Source organism: Balaenoptera borealis (assembly GCF_965194805.1).
Source record: "Balaenoptera borealis genome assembly, chromosome: 19".
Classification (NCBI taxonomy): domain Eukaryota; kingdom Metazoa; phylum Chordata; class Mammalia; order Artiodactyla; family Balaenopteridae; genus Balaenoptera; species Balaenoptera borealis.
The window spans coordinates 50,078,420-50,095,362 of NC_138878.1; the positions used below are offsets into that span (position 1 = coordinate 50,078,420).

At 45.1% G+C, this 16,943-nt stretch overlaps 1 long non-coding RNA gene across 2 annotated transcripts in view; it reads right to left on the minus strand.

Annotated features, from left to right (window-relative positions):
* The window catches only part of LOC309616231, a 90,188-nt gene that overhangs the window by 4,126 nt on the left and 69,119 nt on the right, over positions 1-16,943 (minus strand). Inside the window, exon 3 of one of the 2 annotated variants that reach the window (XR_014237373.1) lies at positions 9,272-9,806. This is a non-coding gene — a long non-coding RNA (uncharacterized lncRNA). Of the gene's footprint in view, positions 1-8,043; positions 9,807-16,943 lie in introns of those variants that run through there. The other variant, XR_014237374.1, reaches the window with a different exon arrangement.

Sequence of the window (16,943 nt, forward strand, 5' to 3'; positions counted from 1 at the left end):
GTTAGATTCTTTGACTTCGGTTATAATTTTCCATTTTGTAATTTAATACTCCTTTAGTTTATATTTGCACATTAAAAATATAGCATCTAAAAGTCCATCATTAAATACTTTTAATAAGTGCAATAAATAAGTTTTACAGTGTGCATAAATCTAAAAACAAAACCCAACATAAATTGTTAATCTTACACTTTTTCTCATTAATTGCAATACGTAAACATATGTTTTATACAAAGATATTTGCTACAAAATAAGTATAATAAATACAGTTTACCACATGTATTAATCTTAATAGTTACAAGCTGTTAATCTTATATATTAGGTAATAATTTGCAATAAATAATTGTTTATTATCTTGATGTTTGCTTGTCTTGGGTTTTAGCAAGATGCAATAAAGAAATGCAATTTTGAATAATTTGATTGTAAGACTGCTGGGGAAATACTGTATGTTATAATTAGCTGGGAGACGATTCTGTTCACAAGAAGAACAGTGGAAATGGGGTGAAATAACCAAAACATACGTTAGTGAGTCCATAAATAAGTTAAGAAAAGTTCAGTTTCAAATAATATATTATTTTGAACACTTACATGCAAATGCAATTAGTGAAACATGTCACATTCTTTCGTGCTTTCATCCTTACATATTCAAGGAAGATGGAGAAAGTGGTAAGCCTCATGGAAACTGCCCAGTTCCAAGCTGGGATGCAAGTACGGCTGCCTTTGGTGAAAAGAGTGAACTGCCCGCCCCAGCGGCCAGAGGCTCCCCGCAGCCTGTAAATGCAGCTTCTGGAACAGCCCGCAGAGCATGCGCAGATGCAGCACCCTCCAGACCCAACCTTCCACCAGCACTTGTCCAATTCCACGTGAAAACCACACACCCATTTTCAGGGAGGGGTTGTCACCTTTACCGAACTTAACAGAAATGGTTCATCTTATATGTAAAGGTAATAATTTGTCATAAATAATTGTTCATTATCTGGGTATTTGCTTATCTTGGAGTTTAGCAATGTGCCATAAAGCTGTGCAATTTTGAGTAATTTGATTGTAAGACTGCTGGGAAAATGAGGTGGATTGTAATGAGCTGAGGGAGGGTCCTGTGGGTGAGAGACATCAAGACAGAACCAGACCGCTGTCTACCAGCGAATGTAAAATCAGGGTCCTCGCCGATGACAACCTGGGGTCTTTGCATATTCACTCAAAGACAGAGAGTGAATCAGTTTCCCTTTCTTCCCTTTTGGAGGCAACCAGCTCTGGCTGAATGAAGACTTGATCCCTCAGTGATGATGCAGAGATAGCCCCAGGGATGCTCAGGTCCTACTTATGGGTGCTGGGGGTGCAGCTGCAGAGGTATGCCTTGGCCAAGGCCCCACAAGGCCCTTGTGCTGGCCAGTTGGTGTCAAAGGCTCACCTGTTGGTCTGATGCTTCTCACTGCAGCACCCACACACTGTCACACCCCTGCAGGCACAGAGCCGGAGGGGTCCCAGCCACGAGGAGGCTGTACTGGCCGGGTGCTAAGACCCTGCGAGCTCTGCCCTCATGGGATCCCAAGGGCACAGTCACTTTAGGAAAACCTCCCGAAGCCAAGAAAGGAAAGGAGGAAGGGAGGAGGGAAGGGAGGGAGGAAGGGAGGAAAGAAGGGAGGGAGGGAGGAAACGGAGAAAAAGAAAGAAACAGAATCCCAGATCCCTTATAACCATGAACAACTTTTCCAACTGTAGACAATATTAGCAACCCCACAAAGACACACACACACACACACACACACACACACACGCACATGCACACACGTGCATCAAGTGATGCAAAAGTCTCCACATCAAAGCTCACTAGTAATGTGCTCATGTCAGTAGTTCCTGTGGCTTTCACACCTCCTTCTTCTACGCTTCTGTTACTACGCGTCCCTGGTCCAGCCAGCCTGGCTTCTTTTTTTACACCCAGCTCCTTGGACAGCCCTCCCGGCCTCACCTGGAGGGCAAGCCCCTGGCACCCTCTGGCCAGGCTGGGTGTGGCCCACAGGCTGCGAGGAGGCTATTCATCAGGGCGACAGATCAGCTCAGTCCCTGGACGTTCCTGCCTCGGGTAGGGCTTCAGGCAGAGCTGGTTCCAGGTTCCTAGGAGCAAGTTCCATGAGCCTGAGACTCAAGGGATCTGAAGACATCACAGACTCACTGACTTGGCCTCTCCTTGGTCACAGCCAGCAGCTTCCATCCCGCCGCCCTGCTCTCTGCTGGACAGGGAGGAAGCCCACCCCACCCCCAACCGTCCCACCTCCGCCCAGGCACAGTCCTCAGTTCTCAGGTGTCACTACCCCAGGCTCCCCAGCCTCCACGCTGGATATGAGATAACAGGTCTCAGGATGCAGCTAGCACTATGGGGGCAGGGACTGGCCCACTCCCACCCCATCCCCCCATACCATGACTTTGGAGAGACTTCCTAAGGTTCGTGAGGGGTCGGCAGAGCCGCACCCCAGCTCGTTGAGGGGAAGGAATTTTAGAACACCCCTGGATAGTCGGAAAATCCTGACTAATCTGGACTTCTGGTGGAGGGCCCGGCTTGAAGTGGGGACCACTCTGATACCCCAGAAGATGATGTGAGAGCCCCAAAGGGGGGAACCTGGGGCTCCTCTCAAACTCAAGCGGAAGGAAAAGGAGTCAGGAAAAGTCTGCTGCTCAGAGGCAACTGCCTCTAAAACCCAAGATGACGAACACTAAAGCTCGTTTCGGCAGATGGAAACGCGCCTGCCTCCTCGCCTGAAGATGCGAAAAGCAATCCGAGTCCCTGGGCGGCGCAGGGCAACTGCGGAAATCTCGCAGCCAGATGAAGCTCATAAATTTCCCCTATGAACAATTGTTTTCATTTCCCTCCCATGCCACTAGATATTATAAGTGGAAAGCAAAACACAAGTAAATATGTTCATTCCACTCTTGTGATCAGTGATAAACGAGAGGCCGCCGAGGCTGACAAAGGTCAGCGGGCCGCGCGGTGGGTCTGCGGGCAGACACTGCCACCCTCCGGCCGCGTAAGGGACTGCACTTGTCGGCGCCGCCCGACTCGCCTGCCTGCCCGCCAGAGCTGCAAGCGCGGTCTGCAGGCTCACTTCCCATAAACGTTCATTTTGCTCGTTAGGGCATCAATACATACGAAGTGCAGAAAAGTGAGAAAGTACAGAAAACCCCAAATTAAAAATAGACATCATCCATAACCCTTCTCCTAAATCTAACCGCTCCTATTAATATTTTAGTACATTTTTCTCTTATTCTGTGACCATCCTACAATGCATGTAGAAGCTATACATATAACATTTTAAAGTGTCCATATAATGTTCATTCCTGATTTTCTATGTAACGTTTCAACTAGAACAATTTCCATAAATATCTCATGAATATCTTTTTAGGGGCTGCATAGTATTTCAACTTGTGACTGTATGAAAAGTTATTTAATCATCCCCCAATTATTGCTCATTTTAAATGTTTCTGATTTTAAATCTTTGTAGATAATGCTGTGACTGAAATCTTTATGCATAGACTTTTGTTCACATTGTTAAGACTGAGCACTAAAGGTGGAATTATTAAGGGAATTAATTTTTAAGGCTCTTAATGACATTATTTCTAGATGTGTAATACCTGTATGAAGAATATTACAGGAAATGATGGGTGAGCATAAAACAGTGCCCAAGTGAATAATGAAAGGTGATACACTAGCTCCTGGACAGAAAGGCTCTGTACTGTCAACATGTCGATCTTCCCCCACCTAATCTTGCAATTTAATGCAAGTCCAATCCAAATTCCATCAAAACTTTTTGAGATTTTGTCACAATGATTTCCAATTTCATTTGAAAGCATGAATAAGTATAAAAACTGTCCAGGAAACATTTTTTTTAAAAAAAGGAAAAGAGAGATGGAGAAATGAAAAGAAAGTTTCTCAACCAGGTATTAAAATATGTTGCAGGAAACAACAATAATTAAAATAGCGAACAAATATGCGTACATTTATGAAGGCATTTATATCAGTGAGAAAAGGATGGCTAATTGATGAAGTTGTAAGTACATTCTACCACTCATTCAAAAATCAAACTAAATCAGTGCCCTGCTTCACACCACATATCAAAACAAATCCTATAGGAATTAAAGATTTTAATTTTTAAGTGAAACTACAGAAGTACCATTTATATAAATTGTAATGGGGAAGCTTTTTCTAAGACCAATTCCAAAGGCAGAAACTAGAAAGATAAAAGATAGCTAGATTTGAATTGTGCATTTAAAATATCCATATGTGAAAAATGCAACTTTGAAATTGAAAGGTAAACCAAAACCAGGAAAAAAATATTTTCAACGTATTATAACAGAGAGAAGGTTAATGATGCCCCTAATGTAGAAAGCTTTCTCACAAATGAATAACAAAGACAAATATTTCAACAGGAAAAAAATGTATGGAGAACATGAGCAGCAATTCACAAAAGAATAAATACAAATGACAAACACATAGAAGATATTCAGCCTTATTAGTAATCAAAGACATTGCAAATTGAAACAAAAATGAGAGATCATTTTTGCTTCTATATTGGTAAAGATAAAAACAATTGATAATATATGGTGTTTTCAAGGAGGGGAGAAATGAATCGTTTCAACACCACTGATGATAGGGTTAATTGGGTAACCTTTATGACGGGTAATTTGGTAATACTATCAAAATCCTTAAAAATGCATGACCCAAAGATTCTACTTCCAAAGGAGTCAATTATGGATGTGTATAAAGATTTAGCTGTAAGTTGTTCATTGCAATTGGAAACAAATCCAACGCCCAACGATGGACGAGTAGAGAATTATATATATTCTCCATACAATAGAGTCCTTAAAAATAATGTTATACAAATGTACCTAATAACATTTAGGGATGTTCATAACATAATGCTAAGTAATAAAAAGCAAGTTACAAACAATGTAACTATGTTTTCTACACACATAGGAAAACAACTATAGGGGTGTACCTCCAAAAAATAATGGCAGGTGAGACTACAAGTAATTTCTTTTTGCATCCATAGTACTGAATTTGTGTGGATAATCGATACAGATAAACAGGTATACCTCATATACAGTTACCAATACTTTTTTTTTGTTTTATTGAAGTATAGTTCATTTACAATGTTGTGTTAACGTCTGCTGTACAGCAAAGTGATTCAGTTATACATATATATATTCTTTTTCATATTCTTTTCCATTATGGTTTATCACAGGATATTGAATATAGTTCCCTTTGCTATACAGGAGGACCTTGTTGTTTATCCATCCTATACATACTAGTTTGCATCTGCTAGTTTGGGAGTTTGGCATTAGCAGATGCAAACCAATACTTCCTTATACAGTTCATGTTTCAGTACTTCGACACTATTCTATTCACACTCTGTTTATGTAAGAGTCTTTCTAAAGTCAGTGCACTGTCAACACATTTTATACAGTAATTTACGAGGCGAATGTAGTTAATAGTTAATTTCATATATAAGTAATTTTTAATATTTTTTGCTGATTGGTTTTGCTAATTTTCTCCATTTAACAATTTCTTATCGCTCATTAATGAGAAAAACAGTTTTTAGGGGTTTCTAGAAAGGTCAGAGAAGAATTTGTGATCTCCATCATCCTCACCCAAAGTTGGATCTGCCTGCTCTGTGTGTATCTAGAGGACCATGTGCTCACGATAGGGGCAGGGGGGTTCTTTTGTGCAAGGCAGATCAGGAGTTCAATCAGCGCCCTAATGCCCAGAGGCATCACCTGGTTGAGTAGATGCAAAGGCACCAGAGAAGGAGGTGCCTGTGTGGATACAGATACTGGGACTCTAGTTTGGGGTCCCCTCAACCACTTAACTGTAATCCATCTGTCCCAAGTAAGGTATGTGCTAAGAGAAGGGCATCCCCCAAAGAGTCCCCTGGGCACAGTGCTATGAGAACCCACTGCATTGGCATGGAAAGGTCTCCTAGGAAATGACACACAGAGCCCACCACGGACATCTTAGGACCAGCAGTCTCTGACATGTCCCAAGGTATCACAATTGACCAAAAGCCACAGCCCAGCCTGGACGACATCACCACACCCAGGCAGCCACGGCATGAAGTCAGAAGGCCTTTCCTTTCCACTCTGGCTGCATCAACAAAGGAGCTCACCTAAAAGACGCCTTAAGAACACACGTTTCGTCTGTGAGCATCTCAATCCACTGCTCGGCCCCGGCGCTCAGGGCAATGCCTGGCACATGGTAGACGCTGAACAAGTGTTTACTAAACATAGGAAGACACAGGGGAGAGTGGAAGGGAGGTGCAAACACAATCCAATGTCTTGTTTCTCTCCCAGTTTCGTATCCAAAGGCAACACTGCATTTCCGGGTCGAATTCAAGTGCCGTCATCAATTTCATACTGAGCATCTGCTGTGAAAGAGAAGACCATGCCCACAGTCTGGGTGGCTCTTACCTCCATGACAAATCACCTTGCGAAAGACACTCCCCAAGTGCTGCTGGGGAAAAACACGACAGAGTCAGAGGCTGCCCTCGGGGACGGCGGCAGCGCAGAGGCAGGTGGGCGGGAAGTTGAGCACATGCTACTCACCTGGCAGCGGGGAAACTTGGACAAAGCTGGGTCTCTGCTTCCCCATCTGTGAGAGGGTGTTAATTACCCAGGCTTGTCCCAAGACTCTAATGACGTAATGAGCACAAAAGCCCCTCATTAACCAGGGCTAAAGACATCGCTGTGCCCTGTTTGAGAGAAGCCCTGTTTGCCACTGGCCAGAGCAGGAAGGGGGACGAAGGGGTGAGTACCCCTATCTGCAACACACTGAGCCCAGAATTTTAGCCCTGGGGCTCCTGCCCCTCCTCTTGGGGACCAGAACTGCCTGATGGCCGAGTCCCTGCTGAATGCTCAGGTGTACGTCGCTCTGCCCTGGAGGATGGGGAGGGCTCACGGATGGGGGGCAAGGGAAGGCAGCCCCCCATTTAAGGGTCTGTGCTCCAAGTACCTCCTTTCCCTTGTGCAAGGAGGCGGGGGTGGGAGCATAGGGTGGGTACAAGGCTGCCCCCAGTTCGAAAGGCCTCTCCACTGGCTCATCCCAGGGTCCTCGCAGGGAGCCCACGGGTCCCCACACAGCGCTCAGGCGGCTCCACCATCACCGGACGTGGCAATAGAATGTCCAGCAGGTAGGATGGATAAACAACAGGGACCTACTCTATAGCACAGGGAACTATATTCAATATCCTAGGATAAACCATAATGGAAAAGAATATTAAAAAAAGAATGTCTGTATGTGCATAACTGGGTCACTTGCTGTACAGCAGAGATTGGCACACCACTGTAAATCAACTATATTTCAATCAAATAAAATTAAATTAAAAAAAAAAGAATGTCCAGCAAGGACTCCTCAACTCTCTCTGTCCCAAAATGGCTAAGGGATGAGAGGTGACACAGATTAGGAAGCAGATAAGCACATTTAATAGACACTGAGATGATAGACTCATATTTTTTTTTTACCCCAGCGTGAGATTCCTAAGCCGACACAGCCACGCCCACTCCCCAGGATTAGTGTAGGATGTTCCCACCAGGCCACGTGCTCTGGGAAGGGTCTGCGTCCTGCTGCTTCCACGACCAGGGACGAGCCCCCAAGCTGGAAACACAAGGATGAGGCCTGCACCAACACTAAGCCTGCCAAAACACCACAAAGGCGGTGCCCCTCCTGCACCCGCTGCCATGAGGGTACCCCTGCAGTGACCTTCACCACACTCGGGCTCACCGAGGAGACACGCACGTTTTAGTCCAGAACGCCCCCCTTCAAGCTGTTCCACTAAAGGACCCAAGGACAAAACCGGGAAGCTGGAGATTGGCAGGTGTATCCAGACAGCCTGCAGCACCCTCACCCTCCTCAGGCCTGAGGAGGTCACCAGAAAAGGAAGCGAGGCAGTTCCGGCCCGGGGAGTTCACAGTGCGCCCGGGGAAGAAGACCCGAGCTAGGAGGGAACACCGGAGGATGCAGCAAGCGGGGCACCGCCCCGCGCTGTGTAGCTCCACGCAGACCAGCGGAGCTGAGCGGGCAGCAGAGGCCCGCCCAGGCTGGGCACTCAGGGCCTCTCCCAAGCAGTGTCAGGTCCACAGTGGCCTTGGAGGAACGTGCTTAATTGGACTCCCTGGCCTGGACGTGCCTGGTGGCCCAGAGGAGCTGGCTGGGCCGCTCCGTGTCTCTCCTCGCATGGGGACCACAGAGCAGATCTTGTTTTGTGCAAGGCCACATCTGCTGCCCAGCACGTCCTACTCATACCTCCAAAAACCAGGCATCGGTGAGGGGCGAGGGGCAGTGTGTCACTCACAGGAAGCCACGGGCGGAGGGCACAGGGCATTTTGCTGGGAGGTGAAAGTCTGGGGGCTCACCCAACCCCCCGTTCTGCCTTTGCTTCCACCTCACATTGAGCACACCAAGCCCTCTTCCATCTACAACTGAGTGCATGTGTCCCGTCTCTCTGGAATGTTCTCCTTGGTCACGTGATAGCCATGCGTCTGGTTGCAGGTCAACCCCCCTTCCTCGGGGGCACCTTCTCCACCCACCCCAGGCCTGGTCTAGTCGCCCCGATTCACAGGGACAGGGACAGGGTGAGGAGAGTAAGGCACTCACCTCAGAGTTTAAGGGGGCACCAGAACACGCAATAATTAGGGTAAGTACAATATTTTGAAAAATCAAAATTAATGAGAAAAAATCCATATGAGCACAATCTCAAATTCTAAAATAAAGATGACCCCGCCTCAGCGGCCTCCCCCCTAGCGCCAGCCCTGCCGTTTCACATGTCACAATGCCCAGTGCTTTGTCCTCATTGCCCTCACCACGGCCATAAATCAGTATTCACAGGGTGACAGCTGGATTCATCTCTGATCCCACAAGGGCAAGGGCAGCGTGCTTCACCAACCCTGGTGTCCCAGGCACCCAGCTGAGAGCTTGGCACATAGTAAAGACGTACCTGGGAATCCCAGAGTGAACATCACAGGTGGAAAAGAGCCCTGACAGCTGTGTGGCATCTGCTCAGATGCCACGACCCGCTAGAGGCTTCGTCCCCCAGCCCTGGGAGACTCGCCTGCTGGACCAGTCACTGCCACCCAACAAGCCCCTATCTTCCCGCAGGAAGGAGCCGGGGCTGGGCTCTGACAACCCCTTTGCTGTCGTTTGTGAAATGACACGTTAAGGGCAGAGCCGATGGGATGCAAAAGCCGGTAAGACTCGCAAAACAATCAGGCAGATCCTGAGAAAATAGATCACCTATTCATTTCCTACGGATCCCGTGACTTTTTTCCACCTTTCTCCCGAGGGCCACCACGAAATGGCGTAGGAGGGTGTGTCCTGCCGGTCCAGGCGCTTGGGTACCTGGGCTTCCACTGCTGGGGACCCAGGTTGGCTCCATTCCAAGGCAGTTGCTCCCTGTCCTCTTCTTCACAGAGAACATTTCTATCCTGAAGAAGCGTAATTTGAGGCCGGCCGGAATCACAGTGGATAGGTTTGCCTGAAACATGCTAAAATGCAGGCAACTGCTAAATAAAAATCCCCAAATGACCATGCTCTATTTTTGTGCTTTTATAAATTCTTTGAAAGGAAAAAGAGAAAGATATTAAGAAATGCAGCATTTTTCCATTTTCTTACCTGATGTCCCAGTTGCAGGAAAAATCGGAAGTGGGGGAGGGGGGGGCGAAAGCAGGGGAGGTCCCACATGGGCCGGCACTCCTGCTCTGCGGGTGGGCACGGCCTCAGCCCTCCGGATGCACCTGCCTTGTCCCTCTGGTTTGGAGGGGCGACTGTGCTGAGGATAGAAAAGGGGAGAAGAACCCCAATTTTTATCATTCGCTCCCAAGTTCCTCAAAAGATGCCCAGCTGGAGAGGTGCCCGTTCACAGCCCCCAATGCCAGCTCCTGGGGACCCAGGCCAAGCCAGAGACCAGCCTGGGCTCATTGTTGAGGAGACATGGATGAAGAGGGAAAAGCAACACGCTGTTTTGATTCTTTGTTAAAAACTCACAAGCCCTGGCGAAGGGTCAGTCTCGCTTTCAGAAAGGACATTAGGTGCCGTTTTCCTCCTGGAAGCCCCATAAATCCCCACGTCGCCTCAATATACAATGCAAAAAAGGCCTCAGAACTGCCACTGCTGTCATGCTAAGCACTGGAAAGTTCTGCTTGACCTTTTATTAACATTTTTCTAAACCAATATGCTTTTTTTTTTTTTTGCTACAAGCACCCTGAGGAATTATGAAAAATACTTTTTTCTGTAGTTTATCCCATATGCACTTAATAGGCTCACAAATATAATACCATTATAAAAAAGAAAAACTGCCAACTCTGCTAAAAAAATTGTCATAACACTAAATTATTATATAAATATAAAAAGAGTGTGTCTGTAAAATATTCACTCAATGAACATCCCAAGGTGATGGTTTTGCTATGTTGTTTTTATTCCTGAGAGATCCATAACGCATTTGGATATGCCACATGTCACCACATGAATCAGGCAGTTAATGCATGTGCTTTTTAGAAGCAGGGATGTCTTCCCAATAGAATGTGCTATAAAAAAATGTAGAGATCCGGCTGCTTTGTCTGATAGGCATAATTTAATGTCTTGCTTATAATACTGCATCTTAAGGAAAAATACACACTGTCCTATGTAGTTATTTACAATATATTGCTAAGTCTATGCAAATATGTTTCCCCGAGCCCGGGATTATATAACAAAGGTCAACAATGTTTGAAATATTTTGAAGCATATTCCCAATATGCTTAGTGTATGGTGCTAATGTCCAATATATGCACATATATCTTAATATATTTCCAGATATTTCTGTTCATTGTTCTCGCCGTAGATTCCCACAGAATACTACTATTAGAGGAAGGTTTTCTTCTGAAGAAAGCCAAACATCGCCTATCCATCTTGGAAAAATTTATTAAGGTGGCTAATTATGCGGTCCTTAATATTGCATTAGTATGGAGGTTGCTCAGTGCCACTGCGGGAGAGAAAAAGAAGCCAGTTCGATAATTCTGGAACCAGAGATTCAACATATGCAGAACAAGCACACACCTATGTGATCCTATTTTTCTGTCACGAATTTCCAAATCTGACAATTACACAGAGGCATCACACTCATGCATACACACATACAAACACACACACAAACACACACACACACACATTCGTGTTTGTGATTTGGTGTACACAAAACAAAGATGACAAGTCACACAGTCTAAATCTCATTTCTAAATATCGCAAATTCTGTCCTTATTTTTCTGAGGGGAATTTTGTGATCACTTGTAAATTTCATTCAGATCACTTTCTTAAGGAAAGAAAGTCTGACTAGTTGCACAAAGGTAAGGGAAGGAGTTGCAAAAACCATACTTCCAGTATCCAAGCTATGCCCAGAAGAGATTTGTATCAAAGGTATCTGAGATCTGGGCCCTCAACTCCATCCTCCGTTCCAAACATGCTGTTCTCTTACCATTCCCCAATCACTGGGGGAATTTTTTCGGCCGCGCCCACGTCTTTCGGGATCTTAGTTCCCCAACCAGGGATTGAACCTGGGCCACGGCAATGAAAGCCCTGAGTCCTAGCCACTGGACTGCCAGGGAACTCCCTGGACCAAATTTTAAAAACCTACACAGTCACCCAGACACCAAAACAAGCAGCTGGTGCCTTTAAGAAGAAGTCAGTTCTAGGAAGTCCTCATCCCCTGTGTCAGTGGGCTTCTCATTTCTACGCTGTTCTGACACTGTGCAGCTGTCACCAACCCTGGGCCACGTCACTGCAGAGGTTCACTCTGCCAGCTTCACACCCCCTTAGTCCTTAAGGTCCTCAAAATCCCCAAGGTAAAACCCTTCCAAACAATCCACCATTTAAGAAACTACAAACATTACCTGCTTCCAAGGACTATGAAATATGTCTAAGATGCTTTATTAGAATCCTTTTCCATATGATCAATCCAGCCAACCACACAGCCCACCTGATGAGGCCTCCGAAAAGGGCCAAAGCTATGAAATTAGCTTTCCTCCACCCAAAGCTTTGCATCCCCACCATCAGCAGAAATGAGTAACCCAGAGTGGCCTTGAGCATGAAGTTCTCACAGGAGCTCAATCACAGACACAGTGCAGGCTCCTGGTGAGAAGACACTCTCTCCTTTTTCTCCAGAAGGAAACTTCATTAACAGACTTTGTTCCAGATGACCTTCTTGTCTGACTCTGGCCATGGGATCCCCTGCACCCCAGTAGTGATCCCACTTGTGTGGGGGAGATTGGAAGATAGGACAACATGCAAACACATGTGTGCCAAGGACAGCCCCTAGCCCTGCTAAACCGTACACTGGCTTCATGGAGCATTCCAGAAGGTTTTCAGGAAGAGTCTCACAAAGGCCAAGAGAGCTGTGAGCGTCTTTGTTCTCCCACTGGAAGCTCAACTGTACATAAGGAAGAGCAAATGTTAAATCATTTAAAGAGAGCTATTTTTCATAGTTTCCAGTACATAAATGCGTTTCAGGACATGTTATTGTAAAATAGTGTTTCTACTTACGTTCTTATATATCTGTTGTGTTTACTCATCCTCTAGTTCTGACTTTTAGAAATAGCAATAAATCTGTTTTTTAATCCCCTCTCCTGATGACTGATTATTCATCGCTGAAAGGGATGGAGGGAGGCCCGTGTGAGGAGTGGTCCACCCTCTGGAGCAAGCTCCACTTTCGCAAGATAAACAGGGTCCAGGGAGATTCCTCTTCTGTCCTGGGTAGTTTATGCAAACGAAATAAGGAGTTGGTGGCAGCTCACATAAATATAAATTACCCTCTGGTGGGAACTCCAACCACTTGTTTCAGTCAATTTCAGCAAGGAGGAGCCAATGGTGACATCTACACAAGCAATACAATTCATTTTTATACCGCGTCCCTAATACAAAGATCACAAATGGCTTCGTGGAAAGTCAGTCATCCCTGAGCGAAAGCGAAGAGGATGGGAAGCCAACCAGGCAGAGGCAGGAGGAAGGAGAGCCTCCACTTCTGCGCCCTGAGAAGAGGGGAGGAGTTGCCAAAGCCAGTGCCTAGAGAGCTCTGTAAGCCAGGATAGGATAGGCTTGTGCTGCTGTAACAAACAACCCACAAAGCTCAGTAGCTTAACACAACAATGGTACTTTCTTGCTCTCACAAAACCCGCTGAGCTTCTGGGAGGCTCACAGGACAGCTGTCTACATTCCACGTGACTCAGGGATCCAGGTTGTATTGATCCTGTGGCTCCCACCTCTTAACAGAGGCCTACGTGAGCAGAGGAAGTGAGCCATTGGTAGCCAGACAGGCACTTCGATGCTTTCACCTGGAAGACGCCCTTTGACCAGAATAAGGCGCACCCTCTGTATTTGCAAGGAAGCTGGGAAATTTGGCAGAACAGAGGGGAATGTTTGGTGAACACCCCTATCTCTGCCACTGGTGACAAGCCATTCCACAGAGAGTCAATCACGGCAGAAGGAAGTCAGTTCCCAAGCAGGACACATAATAAAGGACGTTCCAAGCACTTTTGCTAAAAAACTGTTTTCTCCCTTTGTCTCTAACTAAACTGTGCTTTGTTTAACTGGATCTCTTGGGCTAAGGGATCAAAGAAATGTAATTTCCTCATCTGTAAAATGCGGGTACCAATGCCAGTCTAACAGGTTATTATAAAGATATAAGACTTCATGTATTTGTAAAGCTCACTCTGTTAGTGTACACATGTGGGTTAGTAGCAGTAACAACTATAGCCATTTGGCCAGCATTTCAGCATGTTGGAACATGCTCTGGTTCAATGGCTAGAACCGTGGCATCCAGAGTGGTCACCAAATGGTGACACCCATCTGGTTCTATGTGATGTTTAGCCTTCGGCTTTTCATGCCTTTCATTGTCATATTTGCTTTAACACCTCTGCCAAGAATATACACTTCCATATTTTTTGTATACACATTCCTATCAAGTGTCAGAAGTTCACGGTTCCATGTACTTGATCCCACAGCAGAATGCCTAGATTACTGGCTAGAATTTTGTTTTTTTAAATGAATTCCAAATATGTCCCAGGATATCTAGCAGGTTCCTGGATTTGCACTTAGTACATGCTTAATCTTGTCAGTTTTCCCACACTGGAAATTTAATTCTAATGGACATATGAGGGGGTTGTGGACCCAGGTATTTTTCCAATGGTCTCATACTGATTTTCTTGGTTTTTGGTTAGATATATATTGCAAACTATTCTTCCTAAAAGCTTCTTGACACCTTCTCCTCTCTGAGTCACATATGAAATGACCAACTGCAAACAAAACCACCTTGAGACTTGACAAGAGGGAAGAGATGAGGTGGAACCTTTCTCACTGGGCTCAGTGGAGATGGCATGGCATGGCAAAGTGGAAGAATCTTGACCCTGAACTTGGGTTCCAATCTCAACTCTGCCATTTGCTAACTTGGCCTTGAGCAGATGGGATCCTCTCTTTGGCCTCTGCTGGCAGGAGAGGAGGGCAATACAAGGTGGATTCAATAAGACAACATGCCCAAGACTGTGGTTTGGGGAGTGCTGAGTGCTCAGGGAAGTCTAGTCCTTTCCCTCAAACCTCTGGTGACACCTCTGGTGAAACCTCTCTCAAGTAATGGCTGAGAGAAAGTATATAGCCTGTCACTTCTGATTAGAGAACTGTGCCTCTGTGCTTTGGATGAGGGGCATGTCTGGTAATAGGAAGTGCAGATATTCAAGTTAATAAAATAATGTGGCATACGATATATATGAAACTTGACCAAGTATAGCACAGAATATAACATACATTACCCATCACTGGGCATCCAAAGTGCAGTAAGACTCTGGCCACATAGGTGTCATGAGCACACTGGTTCAGGGAGTGTATGGGAATAGTGTCCTCTTTATAACTCTGTTGGTAAAATGGGGCCACTCCCAGAAAGTAGCCCCTGAGACCCTCCTTGTGTCTTGAACTGGGACCCCCTAGAAGGCCCCAATAATGCGGCCATCCAACCATGGGTTTTCCTACTCAAACTCACAGGGCAGAGTCTAACCTTTGCCATTACCGCCACCTCCAACATCATGGATTGGAATTCGCGTTGAAATTATCTGTCCGTTCTCAGACTGCACCAACCCATGCCCAGTTCAGCTTTCTTAACCAATCTATTGGCTATTTCAACCAGATTACCAAAACACAAAGATAAAATAATCAGAAGTGCTAATGCGTTGCTGAAAATCTGGCCAGCAGGGCCTAGATGGTGCGAGCAGTTTTAATATTATACTTTTGTGCTTTCCTAAACTAATTTAGCCTACTAATTTTCTATAATTACCTGAACGCTCTTAGGTTCCGCTGGTCAGATGAGTTCTGAGACACTTATATAACCAGCATTAAAAAGATGCATTTAGCAGCTCAGATTGTTAAAGTAACAAAGCCTATAGAATCCGGAGGTTATTGTATTCTCCCAAAAGTACTTAAATAATAGCCTAAAATCTGAAGAATTACTTTAATACTTCAATAAAAATAACCCAATTCAAAACATTTTCAAGGAAACAGAGTTCTTTGCTCTAGGCTACCAAGTAATGGCTGAGAGAAAGTATATAGCCTGTCACTTCTGATTAGAGAACTGTGCCTCTGTGCTTTGAATGAGGGGCATGTCTGGTAATAGGAAGTGCAGATATTAAAGTTAATAAAATAATGTGGAATACGATATATATGAAACTTGACCAAGTATAGCACAGAATATAACATACATTACCCTGTTCAGTCAACTCCTGTGGCCCGGCATCTAATGACAAGCTTAATTTCTGTTTCCAGTGAGAGTACAGCTAAAAATACAATTTCCAGATTAGACAAATATTTTATCCGACTCCCTAACAAATGTAACCAAGGATGGCTGACATGTCTACACAGATGCCCGGCGACCATGAGAGGGAATTACTAGGACTGCAAACTGCTCAGCCTGAAAAGTCCATGAGACCTCATCAACTTTGAGGTCATTGTAAATAATTAGTTGCAAACCTGGCAACGTCGAAGCTTCACCGCTGGAAAAGGACTGGGGCGCCTCCATTTCTCTCCTACCCTGCGAGACTCCCGGCTCCCTCTCGGCACAATTAGGCCTCCCCGGACAACTCGGCATCAAGGCCCCTGCACACCCATTATTGCATCTTTAATCTAAAACCCCAACGCCAACCGTAATGGTTTTGTTTTTCGATACATTAACCTTCAACTCGTATTTTCACTATTAAATAACCAGCTTGAGAACCTCCTAGAATTTTTTTTTTTCCCCAGTCACCTACATGAAACCATACGGTACCCATGATGTGACCCTCTTAAGGGATTTAAAAGCAATTCAGTGAGCTAATCTCGGTAAGCCCAGAATCAAAGTTCTTGTTTCCATATTTCACTTTCAAAATATTTAGAACTTTGACAGATATGACATTATGTTTTCATTAAAACAGCTGATTTCAAAATGCTGCACTGTGCAGAAACGCCATAAACAGTTTATGATGAACTGCCACGCTCTTAATTAAAACAATAAATCCAGCACACAATATTTGTGCAGCCTCCGGTCTGACCTTTGCCTCTTGCTATCCACCACCAAGCCGCGGCTGCGTTCCCAACGCCAGACGGGGAAGGTTTTAAAACATGATCTGAAAGGCACTAAAGATAAAATAAGAGAAAACGTACCATTAGTCTTCGCCGTTATGATTAATTCAGTTCATATTTTACAATCTGGTTATGGAGTAAAACTGCAGACTTTACATCAAGTATTTGCCATTCACTATACCTAATGTATAAAAATGCTTGATATTTTAGAAAATGGCACCAAGCTAATTCACCACAACCCCACGAAGGACAGGAATTGAAATCATAGACACAGAGAGTGATTAGCTGTCCGTCTGAAGTGACGAGCAGAACTCGCTCTTTGGATGGTCAGCCTCGGACG